We start from the raw sequence: 15,453 nt of genomic DNA, 5'->3' as shown, positions 1-15,453 counted from the left end.
CACGGCTCGTCGCTGAACACGCACGCAATCGCATCTTAAGTGAACCAAAACGAGAATAATTTGCACGGTTGGTAATTAATACTTAATCACGCGAACACGAACAGCGACACCAGCGATAATGGAGGCCCTGGCTCTGCTGGCTGGGTGCGCCGCGAGCCGTGTTGGAGTGGCCGTCATTTGCTCTCGAGTGTTGGGGGCTGAGAGGTGACATGAGGCTCTTAACGCCCTCTGGACTTCTGGGAATTCGCGTCTCATCAGCGCCGCAAAGGAACTGCAGGGAAACTTGGGGGTCGCCGTTACGCGTGCGGGCAGTCGACTTACTCGACTGCGTGTCGCGCACCACTTTAAAGCGACCACTGCTTGCGATGCCACAATCTGGAAGTGAGGGCTCTTGGATCGAACAACACACAAGGATGTTCAATGCAGGCACATTTACAGATTTTAATTCGTGATGACTCCATGAGTGAATTCTTGGAGTCATTATTATTTGAACGTGTTGTCATCACCAATTTTTATCTCGATTGTGCCACTAACGTCGTCACACTGACAAAAAATATCCCTGGCCCTGCTTGCCTCTAATTCATATTAGGATCTTCTTGGTTCTTTCGGTAAAGTCACGTAGAATGGAAATAAAATAATAAAAATAAAACAATAAAATAAAATTCTCACGACGTTTCGGCCACAACACAAGTAGCCTTCTTCAGGTGAAGGAACATAACTGTCGGGACGACAGCGCTTCAATGAACACTGCTAAGCTTGGCAGCATCTTTTAAGCTGGGTGAGAGGAGCAGAGCGCCTTGACAAAGGAGTTTACATATCAACAGAAGAATTTAGCATTGAAGTAGCTGTGTTAATGTGTTGGATTAACAGGGTGTTAAAGTCAGAAATTAGCATGTAACTGGGAGATTAGCATGATGTTAGTGTGAGGGATTAGCATGTAACTGGTCATGGAAGTAGCTATGTTAAAGTCAGAGTTTACATATCAACAGAGGCATTTAGTATATTGACGCTAAATAATTGCAACTACCCAACTATCAAACAATAAGCCGATGTGAAAGAATTAAGTATAAACTACATATATAATAAATTTACTCAATATATTCTTCAATAAGTTGAGCTATTAACATAAAGTAACTGGGTATACACTACACTATATAAAAATACCATATAGTAAACTGATAAAAATCTAAAATATAAACTACATCTATGTTATCAATAAACTCAATATACTCTCCAATCAGCTGAGCTACTAACAATAAGTCGTTATACATTACAATTCTATGTCGAAAAAAGTGGCGGTTTCTTTTTATCTTTTCAACGTTAGCACCACGGAGAGCGACGAGCTTTGTTCAGACGGACGAGTCCATCTATGCTCGGAACGGAGGAGGGGGGAGAGAGAGAAACATCCATGATGCGCTGCTCTGTCCTGTGTTGCGTTACAACTATGCTATAAACTAGACTACTATACATTACAATGTTATACCTTACAATCTAAACTACATTGTATAATATTGTATACACAGCCCAATTTAAGCTCTAACATCATGCATTATATTGATATGTCTCCAACTAAACTTTTTTCTACATTACACGACTATACACCGTAATATACACTGTAATATACACTGCCATAGACAAACCCCACTCTTGAATTATACAATGCGTTACTATACACTACCCTATACTTTAGACTATGAAATATTAGACTTGTAATATTACACTATGTTTTATTCTATCAACCCTACTGTATACTACACTGCTGTATATTCACTATACAATTACGATACTATATATTACCTTATGAATTATGTTAAACATTACACTGTTATACTATATATTATTATACAACATGCTATAAACCATACCATTGACCGTCGTGTGAAAGGCATTAACAGGCAGTGCCAGCGAATGGACTGCGGTCTGAAAGTCACCGTAAAATACAATCAATCAAGAACCGAAATGGTTTATAACGTCTTTCCAATGGTTACTAAGCCAAAATCCATCTTCTCGGTTGAAATTGTCTCTGTGTTTGCATATGTGGATGGCCTCATGAACGAATCTCTCATGGTAGCCGGATGGCTTGCAGAGAACCTCCGTCTTGGAGAAGTCAATGTCATGTGAGCCCACTGAATTATAACAGTGATCTGCCACGGCTGAGGTGTTCGTCCTACCGTGTTTCAAGTCTGCTTTATGTTCACGGATGCGGTCCGAGATTTGTCGTTTGGTTTCTCCAATGTAGCTGCTACCACAGAGGCAACTTAGTTTGTAGCTGCCCTGGTACTGTATGTCTGGAACCACATCTTTTACAGACGGAACCAGATCACGGATTTTATGTACTGTGTTGAATCGGACCTGGATCTTGTGTTCATTTAGGATTTTGGAGATCTTTTTTGTGACCCCCGCAATGTAGGGTAAGGTGATGGTTTTGAATGGCTCCTAAAGAGGATCCTTCTTCATGGTTGGAGTGATGGCTTTGCGGATTGTGTAGTCAGAGTAACCATTAGCCTTGAGAGCTTGGTGTACATGCCTCTGTGGTAGCAGCTACATTGGATAAACTAAACGACATATCTCGGACCGCATCCGTGAACATAAAGCAGACTTGAAACACGGTAGGACGAACACCTCAGCCGTGGCAGATCACTGTTATAATTCAGTGGGCTCACATGACATTGACTTCTCCAAGACAGAGGTTCTCTGCAAGCCATCCGGCTACCATGAGAGATTCGTTCATGAGGCCATCCACATATACAAACACAGAGACAATTTCAACCAAGTAGATGGATTATGGCCTAGTAACCATTGGAAAGACGTTATAAACCATTTCGGTTCTTGATTGATTGTATTTTACGGTGACTTTCAGACCGCAGTCCATTCGCTGGTACTGCCTGTTAATACCTTTCACATGACGGTCAATGGTATGGTTTATAGCATGTTGTATAATAATAATAGTATAACAGTGTAATGTTTAACATAATTCATAAGGCAATATATAGTATTGTAATTGTATAGTGAATATACAGCAGTGTAGTATGCAGTAGGGTTGGTAGAATAAAACATAGTGTAATATTACAAGTCTAATATTTTATAGTCTCAAGTATAGGGTAGTGTATAGCAACGCATTGTATAATTCAAGAGTGGGGTTTGTCTATGGCAGTGTATATTACAGTGTATATTACGGTGTATAGTCGTGTAATGTAGAAAAAAGTTTAGATGGAGACATATCAATACAATGCATAATGTTAGAGCTTACATTGTGCTGTGTATACGATATTATACAATGTATACTCTTTGGTTCTATTGGGTAAAGTCACGTAGGTAAAAAAATAAAATAACAAAAATCACGACGTTTTGGCCACAACACAAGCGGCCTTCATCAGGTGAAGGGACGAGACTGTCTGGAGGACAGCGCTGGAGTGAAAAAAGCCACGCTCAGATCACGACCTTTAAGCTGTGTGAGAAGAAACAAAGCGCCTTGACAAAGGAATTAGCATATAATTTAGCATTGAAATGGCTCATTGAAATAGCTAAGTTAAAGTATACACATCCGCAGAGGCACCCCTTGACAAAGGAATTAGCATAGAATTTAGCATTGAAATAGCTGAGTGATTAGCTTGTAACTGGTCACAGAAATAGCTATGTTAAAGTCAGAGCATATACATTCACCGAGGCACCTAGTACAAATCAAACAGGATAATTTAGCGAAACACAACCACGCTCAGACCGCGGACCTTTAAACTGTGTGCGAGCAAACAAGGTGTCCTGACAAAGAAATTAGCATAAAAAATAGCATTTGATTGGCCGATTTTAGAAAAGAGGTGGTGTACGTGCCGGTGGACTTGCCGTTTGGTGCGGGGGGGGGGGGGGGGAGTTTACCTATTGATGGTGTGAAAAGGGAATTTATAAGAGCTGCGAAAGTTTGGGGTACCACTACTTGAAAAAATATACTGTACCATTGAAATTAGTTTAATGTTTAGGTCGATTTAGAACATCTTTCCAATGGTTGCTTAATTTGAAACCATCTTCTCGGTTGAAATTGTGTCTGTGTTTGTAGATCTGAATTGCCTCGTGAACAAATCTCTGATAAAAACCCGTGGGTTTGCAAAGAACCTTGGTATCGGAGAAAATTATATCGTGATCACGATATAATTTGATCACGATATAATTTCCTCCGATACCAAGGTTCTTATAGCATAGTTGTAATACAACACAGGACAGAGCAGCGCATCATGGATGTTTCTCTTTCTCCCCCCTCCTCCGTTCCGAGCATAGATGGACTCGTCCGTCTGAACAAAGCTCGTCGCTCTCCGTGGTGCTAACGTTGAAAAGAAAAAAGAAACCGCCACTTTTTTCGACATAGAATTGTAATGTATAACGACTTATTGTTAGTAGCTCAGCTGATTGGAGAGTATATTGAGTTTATTGATAACATTGATGTAGTTATATTTTCGTTTTTTATCAGTTTACTATGTGGTATTATTTATATAGTGTAGTGTATACCCAGTTACTTTATGTTAAAAGCTCAACTTATTGAAGAATATATTGAGTACATTTATTATATTGATGTAGTTTATACTTAATTCTTTCACATCGGCTTATTGTATGATAGTTGGGTAGTTGCAGTTCTTTAGCGTCAATATCCTAAATGCCTCTGTTGATATGTAAACTCTGACTTTAACATAGCTACTTCCATGACCAGTTACATGCTAATCCCTCACACTAACATCATGCTAATCTCCCAGTTACATGCTAATTTCTGACATTAACACCCTGTTAATCCAACACATTAACACAGCTACTTCAATGCTAAATTCTTCTGTTGATATGTAAACTCCTTTGTCAAGGCGCTCTGCTCCTCTCACCCAGCTTAAAAGACGCTGCCAAGCTTAGCAGTGTTCATTGAAGCGCTGTCGTCCCGACAGTTATGTTCCTTCACCTGAAGAAGGCTACTTGTGTTGTTGTTGAAACGTCGTGAGAATTTTATTACGTTTTATTTTTATTATTTTATTTCCATTCTACGTGACTTTACCGAAAGAACCAACAAGATGAATCCCTGCAGTCACGAAAGCTTTAAATCGAAATCATATTCAGATGTCACAGTTTGTTATGGCCTAGCTTAGCGAAAACCCCCATTAGAAAACCACTCGTACTGGGAGGGCCCCATGTGAGCACGGATTGGATGGGCCAGTAAAAATGGGGTCTCGGTGGACGTGTTCCCACTGGATTTCCATATCACGAGATGAGGCATCCTTTCAGCACTCTCGCTGGGTAGCGTAACCCGTCGTGTCTGAGAAATGGCCCGCGGAGAGGGGATATCACAGACCTCTGGTCCACACACAGCAGAGGGCAGCACCTCTCACTCGTTCTGCATATGAGAGTGAGTCAAACGAATATAGAGGCATGTCTCGCTTAACAAGCGTTATTTCTACTATAATTTGCTATCACGAGCAATTTGAATTCAACCCATTTCTTTTAAAGACAAGAAAAATGTTCGCTTGTTGAGTGGAGACCGATCGATAAACATGCGCCGCGTGGCGGAAGGGGGTGGACGATGGCCCCACAGCTCTTTGTTTGCCAGCTGTGCTGCGTTCTTTGTGGCGAGGGGTGCCTCGTGGTGGCGCTGTAATGGAAGGGTGGCGGGAGGAGAGCGGTGGTGTAACAGATAGCGTGCGGTGCTACAAACCCGGCGACCCGAGTTGGATTCCCACTAACGGCCAACACCAGTGATGATTAACTGAGCAGGTCCTGGGCCTCCCCTAGGTCGACTCAGCATCAAATGAGTACCTGTATTTCACTCGTTAAGCTTTAATTGAGCCAAACAATGGTCCCGTTTGAGGCATATCATAACAACAATACTGAATGTAGATCATAATTTACAGCCTTTTGTCAATACACTCCTAGATTAAGGCCTCCCCACGCCGCGTCAGTCATGGGGGTAGTTTCACCATACTTCACTCCGCTGGTCCATTCGAGTATTGAAGGGGAGGGGCCTCTTGGCGGGTTGTCTATTCAAAGCAGCAACGCACTTTGTTTAATTGGCTTCCATTTATCTCTAAGCCATTAACTATAATTAAAAACTTTATATTTTCAGCACAGCATAATCTAATCTAACACACTTGATTACGTTTGTGATTATCTTAAATTCACACATATTAGGCTGATTTATAATCCCAAATAACCGCCTTGTGTGTTTGTGCTGATGGCTCAAGGCGCAGGGTGTAGAAGGAGGGAACCTTCCAATATCTGGTAAAGCCAGCAGAATGTTGCCATAAAATAATGAGCACCCTTGACACATCTTTTCCACATCCAATCAGCCACACGACTGGACCATGGGACTGCATAACTTCAGCAGCATCCAGTGCAACACAAGCAAACCTCTGGACCGGTTTCCGACTAACATTGTCTCTCATCGGTAATCAATCTCGAGATGTGAACTCTTGTTAACGACCTGGTGATGCTGGATGTATTCTCCAGTGAAACGTCGTTACCCACGTGTAGGGGACTGTACAAGAGAAGGTTCCAGAAGGGCAAGTTGAGATGGTTATAATTATGTGGGGGACTCATTGTCCGATGGGGTCGGGGCCGAGCGAGTGTATAAGGAGGAGCGAGGCTCGCGGTCGGCGCGCTTGCTTGGGGACTAATTTGACGACCAGAGGTGGATGACATCGGGGCCGACTGTTCAAGACTCAACATCGTGGAAACCACCAGGGCTGAAGATGGCCAGAGCCATATTCAGTGTAGCAATCATTTAGTTCAACCTGTATATACTTCGGAGAAGTAAAGGTCAACTCCCTTGACAATGGATGTCTCCAGGGAGCTTTGCACTGGTGGCAGCAGTGGGATCACGTCTATGATGGAGAAAGAAGACCTACCAAAGAGCTCTTTTAGAGGAAGGACCATCGACCCGAAGCGCCCCGGAATCCAGCGAGAGCAGTTGACTGCATCGCAGACTTCGACCCCCATGGCCATGCAGGAACATACACGATGGTTGGGTCCAGTGAAAGAGTTTATGGCAACTGGAGATTTGAAGCAGCCATCAAAGTCAGCCGATGGAGCGATGAAGAGTCCCTTCAAGCACTGCCCACGTTGCTGGATGACGGAACGTTGACGGCCTTCTACATGACGCCGGAGAATCAACGCACCATGCTACGACAGGCCTGTGAGGGGATTGCAGAGATTTTCTTCCCTCTCTCTAGCGCAAGGCAGCGATTTTTAGCCCAGCGGGGAGGAGAGAACGAGCCGCTGATGGCCTACCATAGTGCCTTGTTGGCGCTCGCAATTTTGGCATTCCCGCAGATGGACAAGTTGGCCCGGGACGCGTTGGTGACGGAGGGACTGCCAAGCCTCATCCATTTGAGCGGCCTCATATTACCAATTGTGCCGGAGAGCGACCAGACTTCAACGTGGTTCTCAAAATTATTCTGGGCACATGAAGAAGCAAGAGCGCCATCTGAGATAGCGGCTTAGGTGTCAAGGGCTACACAGAATGGAGGAGCCAGAGGACCAGCTGCTACCGCTGCGGGGGGCTGGGACATATCGCAAGAGGATGCCGAGGGCAGGTCGACCCGAGACAACCAAGCCAGCTCTGGGCAACAACGCGGGACTTCTAAAGAAAGAATCAGGCTAGTTGCAACACCCCGGACACCCGGCCAGACCACACTCAAGACATCATCATGAAACCGCTCATCACCATTATCACCGGCACATCACTCATTTGCGGCGACCCAGGGTGACACAGCAGGGCAAATTTGGTTAACATGAAAAGCTAAAAGAAAAAAAATTGCAAGACAGATTGTAGCAGCAGCTACGGGGACATCGGTTTTGGTGAGAGCGATAGAGGGAAAATCCCGTTCGGGTGTTAGTGGAGACCGGAGCATCAGTCACCATTATTTTTGCACTCGTGTTCGATATGTTACCTGTGAATAAGCGTCGGCTTGAACAGGTTTATAGTAAAACATTTGTTGTGGCAAACGGCGGTAGCCTAGGAATTGTCGATAAAGTAAAAACGGAAATCCGCAAAATCCGCATAGGGGAAATGTGTTTTTCAGACCCCATATTGGTCTCTTCATCCCTAGCAGTACCATACTTATTGGGAACTGATTAAGTCGGCTACCCATTAAGATACTAATATACCAGGGCTGTAATGAGACGCTGTCGGGAAGAGGGATATATTTTTTGCGGCATGACACGGAGACAGAAAAAGCCGCCAGAGTACATGTCCTGGTGAGAAAGTCGATGACGATTCCGCCGCTCGCACAGGTGTTGGTTCCCTTGCGATATCAATCGCGCCAATCAGTGTCACGATTGGGACCAACGATCAGTCGACATTCACTCACGGCGGCGGACACCATTTTAAAACAGAACCATCGATTGTGTATGCAAGTGTTGAACACGTCAGAGCAGGCGATTACATTGCGAGAAAGGGCAGTAATTGCACAGATTTCCCCAGCAAATGAAATTCAAGAAGTCCATTCTAGATTTGAAGTGTTCGTGACTGCAAGGATCCATATTATTTGGTTCTTTCGGTAAAGTCACGTAGGTGAAAAAATAAAATAAATTAAATCACGACGTTTCGATTGCAACACAAGCAATCATCATCAGGTGTGACAACCACAGCAAGAAATGTTTTACTGAAGTGGGAGAGATGCCAGAGTTAGGGCAGTTAAATAAGTCAGAGAGGGGGAGGGTGGGGGGGAAAGGGAGGCAGCGAATGGGGAGAGGAAGGACGAGACCAAGGTGCTCTGCAAGCCGTCTGGCTACCATCAAAGATTTGTTCATGAAGCCATCCAGATATATAAACATAGACATAACTTCAACCGAGATGATGGATACAAATTGAGCAATCATTGGAAAGATGTTATTAACCAAGTAAAATTTAACTGTTCATAGTTGTTCCATCTTATTTACCGACGTGACTTTACCGAAAGAACCAAAGAATATAAATTCAAGAAGATGAAGTAGTAGCGGGGATACAGGAAGTTAAGGATGGGGTAGAGTCTCCCTGGGTGTAGGAAATCGTTCAGCTGAACCGTGAGTTGACTCAAGGTCAAAGAGACTTACTTAAAAGTCTCCTTCATGAATTCGATATTTTCAATATGTGCCCATATGATCTTGGCTGCACTGACTTAATGCACATTGGAATGGGGAATGCTGAACCAGTGAAACAGAACTTATATAGAGTGGGACCGGCAGTAAAGTAGCAGATCCGTCGAGCTACAGACGAGATGTTAAAAGCAGAAATACTTTCGCCATCGACCAACCCCTGGGGAGCACCAGTAGTACTGGTTAAAAGCCAGATGGCTCCATGAGGTTTTGCGTGTATTTCCGATGACTAAAATAAAGTTACGATAGCGGACACATATCCCCTGCCACGTATTGACGACTCATTAGATGCATTTGTGGGAGCAAAATATTTTACATTGGAACTTTCATGAGGATTGTGGCAACTTCCCTTGTATTGTTTCAATTTAATCGTCTCCCAATGGGATTACTCACTGTGCTGGCAACCTTCCGACACCTCATGGAGCTTGTACTGTCGGGCCCACAATGGGAGATGTTTGATTTAGTTAGATGTCATTGTTTTTCGTAGGTGGTTTTTGGAGCACCTGGTGAGGTTGCATCAAGTTTTCTTGAAAGTGCAAGCTGCTAGACTAAAATTGAAACCCTCAAAATGCCATTTTGTACAGGGTTCCATTAATATTTGGGTCATGTGGTCAGCGGGAAGGGGGTAGCAACAGACCCTGAGAAAACATCCGCAGTTAATAATTGGTCGACACCCACTTCGGTACGGGAGGTGCGACGATTACTAGGATTTGTTTCCTACTATCGAAGATGTGTAGCCCGATTTGCTAAAGTGGTGAAACCCTTGCACGCCCTCACACCAAAACGGGTGCGATTCCAGTGGGGGGAGGAAGACGGGTCGGCATTCCAAGCGCTTCATTCAAGGTTGACCGATGCTCCCCCACTAGCATATCCATTTTCTCATCACTGTTCATTTTGGATACTGATGCTAGTGATGTCGGTATCGGTGCTGTGGTGTCATGAATATAAGGGAAAACAGAAGTGACTGCGTATGGGAGTCGTGTGCTTTCCACCGCTGAACAGCGCTATTGTGTGACTCGTGGAGAACTTCTGGCAACGGTAAATTTCGTCACGTTGTTTCGGCCCGACCTATACGGCCACTGGTTTATCGTGTGGACCGATTATGCGGCTTTGCAATTCTCGCTCGGAATGGATCAACCGTCGGGACAGATGGCGAGGTGGATTGAAAAACTCCAGGAGTACTTTTACGATGTCACAAAGAGGAAGGGTATCCGTCATTGTAATGCTGACGCGTTATCAAGATTACCGTGCAAAGACCCATGTGCATGTACAATGGGTGCGGCCCAGTGTAAACTGACCCTCTCTGACTTTGCCAGGACAGGCGACGTCAATAACTTCAGCAGTGCGGGAAAATGATGTACCGCCCATAGATCGTGGTCTCGGGCTGATAAGGACCGAATGGATTCGACTAGAACAGGGGTCACCAAACTTTTTTCACAGTGGGCCGAATAACTGAAAGAATGATGAGCGCGGGCTGCATAATTAATAAATATTTCTGGAGCGTCGGACCTGTGTTGACAGCTGGAAAATCTGGGGGCGGGAAAGATGCGTGTTTGTGTGTGTTGCCATGGAAACCATGGTAACGTCAGAGCGTAGGCGGAGCTACCACGAGCCGGGGAAGTACTTGGGATGGCGCGAAATAAGCAAAATTACAATAAACAAGAAAATCTAGATACAATAATTTAAAATTTAAAATAATAAATTTAAGGAACATCGCAGTCAGGAGGTCTCCGCACGCGTGAAGATCTCCTAGTATTCTAAACATAATATTTAAATTTAAATTGTATCATGTCTCGTGTTCCATACGTTTTCATCAACCAAATTCAAGTACCGTCGGCGGGCCTGATGGACTGACGTCACGGGCCGGATGCGGCCTGCGGGCCGTAGTTTGGTGACCCCTGGACTAGAGAAAGATGATGGCTCACTGGAGTACTTTGCTGCACAAGCAGCCGAATGGTCAAGTGGGGGCGCCATTTGTTAAAGGGCGAGGCCTTTTGATGAGGTGGGACGCTAAGATGCAGCGTCGTTGCCTGGTGGTGGTACCCACCTCCCTCCGATGACAGTTATTAGGAGTGCACGCCGAACAATTTATGTACTTGGGCCACCGTAAAACATTGCTCATGCTGCAAATTTCAATATTTTGGCCGGGTATATCGAATGATGTGTGAGAGTGGGTTAATTGTTGTCAAGAGTGTGCAAAAAGGAAACCTTGCCAGCCTTATACAGCGCCCCCACCCTGCAGTCGATCGCAGTGTCACGGGTAAACAAGCTGGCGGCGTTGGATATCCTGGGTCCATTCCCTAAAACATCAAGGGGAAATAAATATTTGCTTGTTGGGACGGAGTATTGCCCATACTATAGGTTTATTTGGTTTAGATCACGTAAATATAAATGTGGTGTTAAACCCGCCACACCCGACACAGCCAATCTGTAAGGTTTATCACGTAAACAGAACACGCCAATTCGTCAATAGTACAGCACACCGGTGTGTTGGAGAGCTAAGCCACAACGTTTAGAGTCTGAGTACGACGTTTCGCCAATAAGCACAACTAGCTTCATTATATTGTCAATTTTGACTTAAAACTTTGGTGACTGCAGGAATTCATATTCTTGATTCTTTCAGTCGCAACACAAGCGGTCTTCATCAGGCGGAGAGAAGACCGCTTTTGAGGAGAAGACCGCTTGTGTTGCGATCGAAACGTCGTGGGTTTTTTAAATGTAATTGTATTATTTTTTATTTTCAATCTACGTGACTTTACCGAAAGAACCAAGAATACAGATTGTAAATGTTGTGGCTTGGCTCTCCAACACACCGGTGTGCTGTACTAGTGACGAATTGGCATGCTCTGTTTACATGACAACCCTTACTAGTTGGCTGTGTCAGGTGGCGGCGGGTTTTAACGACACATTTACGCAATGTAAACCAAAAAGCTCGATTATGGATGATATTGGTATTGAAAGGCAACGTCTTAAATATTATGTAAGTCTGATATACAAGTTTGGGCATGGCAGCAAAAACAATAGAACACGTAAACAGAACATGCCAAATCGTTACTTGTACAGCACACCACTGTGTTGGAGGGAAAATCCACGACATTTACATTCTGAGTATGACGTTTTGCCAGTAATTACAACTAGCTTCATCAGGTTACAGCCAAATTTGTGTTAAACTGACCGAGTATTGTACTAGTTGGTCCGTCGCATGGCCACTACCAGACCAGACGGCTGTGACTATAACAGAGGCCTTTCTCCATGACTTTGTATTGGACAAAGGACCCCCTGAGAAACTGCTCACAGATCAGGGTCTAAATTTTGTATGATGTCTGTGATATCATGGGCACTAAGGAAATTTGAACTTAACCGTACCACCCTCAGTGAGATGGATAAGTAGAGAGGCTTAACCGCACGCTGTCCACAATGTTGTGCCATGTCATGGATGATCACACAGACTGGGACTTACACATCCCATGAGTCCTAGGGGCATACTGTAGAACACCACATGTATCGACCGCGCTCTCCCCCTTCTTTTTGATGTACGTGAGGAACCCTGCGCCACCTCTTGAGGACCAATTGGTGGCTTTCCCTGCTAAATTGGCTGCCACTAGAAAGGCTGTGAGAAGCTCGCAAGGCAGCGATAGTGGAGTCTGGCTCGCAATCAGCGAATGAACGCTTGCGAAAAGGACAGAAACGGCAATGCCTTTCGGGTAGGAAGATTGGGCCTAGTTACACTGTCCCCAGGTCCGGGTGGTCACGTCGGGTAAGCTGCACCATCCCTGGCAGGGCCCGGTAGAGATTGTCCAAATTCTTCGCCCACAAGGTGTATGCATCCAGATGGGATGACGGCGATGGGTGGGTTCATCCGAGCCGTCTGAAACGTTATAAGGAACCACTGACACAAGGTGTCAATTCCGGTTCAGAAGGGCCGGGTCCAGGGATGTCGTGACAAAAGCCGGGGAAAAAGGCATCCTCGGGAAAACGCTGCTCCGCACTCTCTTCCCCTCTTCTCAGGAACGACTACAATGAGGATCGGCAGGATGTGGGAGGCCGACGGAGTCATCCGAGAAAGCGCCGGGGAGCAGCGTCGCCGGGACCAACGTGTCATTCAACCGCACACACACACACATTGACGTGTTGTAGTAGATGGTTGTGTATTGCTTCGTGTTGTAATGTTTACCCTTAAGAGGGTCATAACGCATTCCCCCCTTGCTTCAAGGGACTATGTTATGCGTTGACCTCAAGGTTAAATGTTAAGCACCCCATGTCCCCAGGAAAAATTCCCCTGTGAGATCCCATAGTTCATTTGTGTTCAGTTCCCTATTGCAAGAATTAAGTTGTAGCCGGGACAGCTATGTTTTTCGACAGGGGTGGGGGTGATGTAGGGGGCTGTACAAGAGAAGGTTTAGGAAGGGCGAGTTGAGATGGTTGAAAACAGATGGCCAGAAGGGACTGTCACACGTTATAATTAAGTGGGGGGCTCACTATCCGATGGGGGGTGGGGCCGAGCGAGTATATAAGGGGGAGCGAGGCTTGCGCTCAGCGCGCTTGCTTGGGGTCTAATCGACGACCAGAGGTGGATGACATTGGGGCCGACTGTTCTAAATCGACATCGTGGAAACCATCGGGGTGGACTGTTCGAGAATCAATAGAGTGGAAACCACCGGGGCTTAAGATAGCCATAACCATAATCAGTGTAGCAGTCATTATGCTCACAGACTGTATATACTTCGAAGAAATAAAGCTCAACTCTCTTAAAAATTAATGTTTCCAAGAAGCATCTTTACACATGTAAATGTTGTGAGATTAATCTGCAACAATACTGGTAGTGCGCAGCAGCAGGAATACATTTGACACGTGACACTTTTATCACGTGACAATTTTATTAATTCAGTGTGCCGGGGGGAGGCGGATTTGGAAACATGAATTTGGAAACATGAATTTTCTTTTGAGCCTCGACCCAATTGGTGCTTGACCAGGTGACGACAAAAAAGCTGTAAAAAAAATCCGTCCCTTGGTGTGGACCAATCAGTTTCAAGGACAATGCATATATTATCATAGTGTGTGTTTTGTTTGCATTTTGACTGTAGGTATTGTGGTTAATGCAGACATCAATCCTTGTAAAAGGTTTCAATTTTGTTTCCAGAAAAAGGGGAAAACCCTTATACAAAAGGTAAGCAAGCGATTAAAAAAATATATGTAATCCATAAGAGGTTTTTGGGTTAGATCGCGTAAATATATAAATGTGTCGTTAAAATCCACCACCACCCGACACAGCCAACTTGTAAGGGTTGTCACGTAAACAACACGCCAATTCGTCATTAGTGCAGCACACCGGTGTGTGGAGAGCTAAGCCACAACGTTTACAGTCTGAGTACGACGTTTCGCCAGTAAGCACAACTAGCTTCATTATATTGTCAATTTTGACTTAAAACGTTGGTGACTGCAGGAATTCATATTCTTGATTCTTTCAGTAAAGTCACGTAGATAGAAAATACAAATAATATAATTAAATTAAAAATGAAAGCAAAAAACCCACGACGTTTCGATCGCAACACAAGCGGTCTTCATCAGGCGGAGAGAAGACAGCTTGTGAGGAGGAGAAGACCGCTTGTGTTGCGATCGAAACGTCGTGGGTGTTTTTAATTTAAGTGTATTATTTTTTTATTTTCTATCTCCGTGACTTTACCGAAAGAACCAAGAATACAGATTGTAAATGTTGTGGCTTGGCTCTCCAACACACCGGTGTGCTGTACTAGTGACGAATTGGCATGCTCTGTTTACGTGACAACCCTTACTAGTTGGCTGTGTCGGGTGGTGGCGGATTTTAACGACACATTTACGCGATCTAATCCAAAAACCTCTCATGGATGATATTGGTATCGAAAGGCAACGTCTTAAATATTATGTAAGTCTGATATACAAGCTTGGGCATGGCAGCAAAGACAATAGAACAGTTCCAGACCACACCACGAGAACGCACAGCCCCTCAATAAAATGGCAAATAAACATTGAACATTATTACACGAAGTAACCAAAAGAAACCAATTGCGAATCACGTTGGTCGTGAGAGGCTGCGTATACAATTAGAGTCGGCTGGAACCAATAGCTGCTGCGCTGCCAATATGCAAATGAGTCATTTTATCTGATTTCGTTATAAGATGGATCTCGAAGCTGCCCCTGGCGAGGGGGAAGGTAATCCCGATCGCCCCCTCATCGCCACCTTCCTTGCCCCCCGGGGATGCTGCTGATCTTTGTTTTGTTGGGGCTGCCCGAGGCGCAGGCGTCGACTGGGAGAGCTCCGTGCCTGTGGTTCCTGCGGGCCTTGGGGCGCTGCGCCGAATCGATGATTTACGATTG

The 15,453-nt window shown here is 44.7% G+C and overlaps 1 protein-coding gene across 6 annotated transcripts in view; it reads left to right on the top strand.

Moving 5' to 3' along the window:
• The window catches only part of LOC116950297 (nitric oxide synthase 1), a 127,310-nt gene extending 113,456 nt beyond the window's left edge, over positions 1-13,854 (top strand). For all 6 annotated transcript variants that reach the window (XM_076072477.1, XM_076072478.1, XM_076072479.1 and 3 more), the window contains exon 31: positions 13,108-13,854. The gene's annotated coding sequence lies outside the window, so the exon portion shown is untranslated. The remainder of the gene's footprint in view (positions 1-13,107) is intronic.
• Positions 13,855-15,453: the final 1,599 nt, after the last annotated feature.

The sequence above is a fragment of the Petromyzon marinus genome, chromosome 38, assembly GCF_048934315.1.
Source record: "Petromyzon marinus isolate PM22_M1 ecotype Great Lakes invasive population chromosome 38, UKy_Petmar_22M1.pri1.0, whole genome shotgun sequence".
Lineage (NCBI taxonomy): Eukaryota > Metazoa > Chordata > Hyperoartia > Petromyzontiformes > Petromyzontidae > Petromyzon > Petromyzon marinus.
Note: the sequence above shows the minus strand (reverse complement) of the source record. Positions and strands in the feature narration are given on the sequence as shown.